The sequence below is a fragment of the Branchiostoma belcheri genome, unplaced genomic scaffold (assembly GCF_001625305.1).
Source record: "Branchiostoma belcheri isolate BF01 breed outbred unplaced genomic scaffold, Haploidv18h27 scaffold2, whole genome shotgun sequence".
Taxonomy (NCBI): Eukaryota; Metazoa; Chordata; class Leptocardii; order Amphioxiformes; family Branchiostomatidae; genus Branchiostoma; species Branchiostoma belcheri.
In genome coordinates, this window is record NW_017803490.1 from 9,448,155 (window position 1) to 9,452,407 (window position 4,253).

At 38.7% G+C, this 4,253-nt stretch overlaps 1 long non-coding RNA gene across 1 annotated transcript; it reads right to left on the bottom strand.

The window, feature by feature from the left end:
- Positions 1 to 606: 606 nt before the first annotated feature.
- Positions 607 to 3,574, bottom strand: LOC109468947. Its single transcript, XR_002140166.1, has 4 exons — positions 3,494 to 3,574; positions 3,086 to 3,183; positions 1,834 to 1,910; positions 607 to 1,273 (listed from the first exon to the last, which is right to left on the bottom strand). It is a non-coding gene; the product is annotated as an uncharacterized LOC109468947 (long non-coding RNA).
- Positions 3,575 to 4,253: the final 679 nt, after the last annotated feature.

The following is a 4,253-nucleotide window of genomic DNA, read 5'->3' on the forward strand; positions in this document are numbered from 1 at the left end:
GACTTAAGACAGAAGAGTGAAGGGAAGGAAGACTTAAGACAGAAGAGTAAAGGCAAGGAAGGGTGAAGACAGAAGAATGAAGGCAAAGAAGAATTAAGATGAGTGAAGGCAAAGAATGAAGATAGAGGAAGAAATCCGAGACTAAGTACAGTGAATTCCAAAATACTAAGTCATTTCTTTTAGACTTCTAAATCAAAAATGGATAATATTTGGGAAACTTGCCAAAGTTCGAAAAAGCTCTAACCAAGAAATTTAAGAATCACCTTTAAGTTATTAGAAACCAATCCTTCATCTTTCGATATGACTTGAATGTATGAAAATTTACCTTCTTTTCTGGCAAACAAGTTCTGACAAAAACTTCTTGCAACAATTTCAAAACTAGTAGGAGAAACATGCTAATTTTCTAAATTTTGGATTTCAAAAACTGTACAAAAATTTAACTTCTTTTCTGGATACCTCATTCAACAAGCTCTGACAAAAACTTCCTGCAATAATTTCAAAGCTAGTACGAGAAACATGCTACTTTCCTAAATTTTGGATCTGAAAAAGGTACAAGCGGAATTCACTGTTCTAGTTAAAGAAACGACACAACTTCAACATGAACTACGCTGGTACTAAGTTTGTTTACAGGAATACACAAATCCCAAGTTTTTTTCAATGGTTTTACAAAACGTCTTCACATTTTATCATATATTACAGTACAACAATTTTACTTCTACCCGTTCCTGTAAACAAATGTACCAGCCTAGTCCATTTATAATCTTCTTATCTCTATTTTTTTTTTCTATGTGTACATACATACATGGAACATACAATACAATCAATGCCCTGCAGTTACATAAAGTTAAACAGTTTCAGAGCACAATATCAGCTTACTGATATTGGCTAAACGGTGAACGAAATACTTTGTTTCTAACGATTTAGTTTCTCGTACGATTATACAATGCTATCATATGTTGTAACAAAATGCAGAGCTCTATACAAAACATAACATTTCTTGCTTGACTTCCACTGTTGGGACTATGTTCAAATTATTTACGTGCGTTTCGAAAACGAAATACGTGATCTTAACGAGAAGAGAAACAGTTACAATCAAGCGTCCGATGTTGCTGAATAAAGATTGAACTTTGAAATAATGTTTGCTAGTCCATCTTAGTGGAGAATCTCGACTTCTGCAGTCTTTCCTGTGAGTCCAGGCACAGCTTTTGAGTCTGGTTTCATTGGGTCCAACAGCTACAGGTACGGCTGGCTTCTCTCGAGAGATTGAGTGCACCTGGGTAACAAAGAAGAGTGTACAACGTTTCATCACTCAAGTGTCACGAGGATAGAAAAGGTCAATCAGCCTGAAAAATTTGCAGGGGTCCAAACAACAAAACAAGGCTAGGGTCGGCAGTTCAGTCAGTCGGGAAACAGGAAATAATTTAAAGTTTTTTCTTAGGCCTTACATGACTAAAGGGACACCCAGATTGTGGATTAAGGTGAACGAATAAAAATAAACAAACAAACCTGTGAGTCCAGGCACAGCTTTTGAGTCTGGTTTCATTGGGTCCAACAGGTACAGCATACAGACTGGCTTCTCGAGTGCACCTGGTGCACAAAGAAGAGTGTACGACGTTTCATCACTCTAGTGTCAGATCATGAGGATAGAAAAGGTCGATCAGCCTGAAAAATTTATGTCCCTTGCAGGGGTCATATAACATAACAAGGCTAGGGTTGGCAGTTCAGTCAGTCGGGAAACAGGAAACACTTTTAAAGTTTTTTCTTAGGCCTTACATGACTAAAGGGACAACCGGACTGTGGTTCAAGGTGAACAAAAATCAACAAACAACAAACCTGTGAGTCCAGGCACAGCTTTCAAGTCCACTCCTCATCGTTTCAGAAGCGCTGGTTGCTTATGTGTGAAGTTGTGACTGTACAAGGAGAAAAAAATAATTACTCAACAACTCACACTTGGTGGGATCGTGTGGCGTAGCGGCAGAGTGCTTGACTTGGAACCAAGTGGTCCCGGGTTCGAATCCCGACATGAAGAGTGAAGAGTTTCCACAAAACAGCAAGAACAGACAAAACATAAAAAAATGTGACTTCAATGAAAAACAACTGTCATGCCGTGATCATTTCGTCTTGAAACTACATTAAAAGAGTACTAGGTGTTAACTACCACACGTCTGCTTGAAGGACCAAATGTATTGGATATTTATTTATTTCAACACCAAAAGCAAACCTTGCAGCAGGGATAAGAATCCCTGAATTGAAAGAGTTTGCGTAGTAATGCGTACAGAAAAAAAAAAGTTACAATAGGCAAAGCAGATACTATATACACACCCTCATATACACTATATATAATAGTATTACATAAAGAATTTGTACCAAGCAAAAAACTATATACAGATGAGGTTTAGGAAAAATAAAACTAGTGATACGTCAGTTCTTTGTTGTATAGGGCTATGGCCCTGTGGAGAAAGGACTGCTGGAGCCGCTTTGTCCTAGCCCTGGGAGCACTCACGGCCTGGCTGTTCCTTAGGATCCTGCCGGAAGAGCAGAACAGAAATATCTTCCACATATACCAAATTCACAAAACTGTCATGTCGCGATCATTGCATCTTGAAACTGCAAAAAGAACAGACTACTAGATGTTAACTACCACACATCTGCTTGAAGGACCAAATGTACTAACAGAAATATCTGCCACATTATACCAAATTCACAAATTGACACAAAGTAAATTTGATGACAAACAACCGGGGCCTAAGCACACCAAAAATAACAAATTTTCTACATAGAGTCAACTTTTCAAAAGCAAAAGTCACAAGATGTAATATTTTGTAGCAGAACAACTTCACCGTCCATTCCTTGTTCGAAATCTTTTTACAGTGACAGTTTCTTTCCCCGTACGGCTAAGCTTTGGAATTCCCTCCCTGACAAGTGTTTCCCACCAACCTATAATCTACAAGCTTTCAAATGAAACGTTCACCGCCATCTCTTGACATAGCCATGTTTCTCTCTCTCTCTAGTTCATTGCCGTTAAGTGGTCACATAGGCCTTGCATTGAACAACTCCATAAAAAAACCCAAAAAGAACAACTTACAAAATTTCTGTATGCTGTCTTAGTTGGAAATAGTCTTCTCTGCATCACTGAGTTTGGGAAGGAGTCCGGAGTCAGGAAAGACGAACCGATGCCTGCAACTAGACAAGAGAACATGTCTTTACCAGACACAAATGTCTTAGTACCAGACAACAAATTTCATCTACCAGACACAAATATGGCATGCAATTTCAACTTGTATTGGGTTGAAACTCTACATCTAAAATCATAGTACTTATTAGTATTATACAGTAGATATGTACCTACAAAATACCTACAAAAATATTTGGGTGCACCCACAAAAAAAATTGGGTGCACAGCTCCAAATAATTTTGGTAAAGTGCACATGCACCCTGTATTTCAAGCCCTTCCTTGGAAATACTTTTATGAAAAAGTTTGTTGTTGTCTGACCTTGAAGCACTAGAGAAACTTCATTCCCAAAGTAGTCCGTCCTGTATCAGGTTACAGTATCAGGTTACATCCGCCATGCCACCTCCTATAAAAAAGGAACACTTGAGACTGAGTGTGTACAATAAATGGTTCAACAAAACTGCAGTAACTTATAAAAACAGTTTCGTCCGACGACAAAATTACACAGAAATTAAAGCTTAAGAAAATTTCAACTTCTTTACCCAAATATCGAGCTCCAAAGCGGTTAAAAAATTGGGGGAAACGGTACCTAAATTTACGAAGCGCTCAGCAAGGCCCCGCACCATATTTTGGCGGGAAGATGACGTCACCTGTAATTAGGGTTTTATTTCAACAGCTGATGTTGACACCAGGCGCATAGGTGCACGTGCACGCGGACAAAATTAATCATAAAATAGACTTTTCCCTTGCATTTCCCCACACAAATATCACTTTATACGCCTGTCTTCCCGGCAAAACACGTAAAATACATGTAGAATGCATTACACACGCACAACAAAGAGTAAAAATTCAACAAAATTGGGCGCTAACTGCATTATTCTGTTGCTCCCGTCCAACTTGATATTTTCGAAGAATTACGAAGCAAATTTACGGACCAAAAATGAAAAACAGGTTCTAAGTAAGTCGTGGGAATAAATTCTGACGAAGAAGTTTGAATTTTTACCTTGAACAAGCGAGTTTCCTGGCTCCAAACCGCTCCCTCTGTCCAACAACACGCAGCCCCGCCATTTTGTCGTCTCGC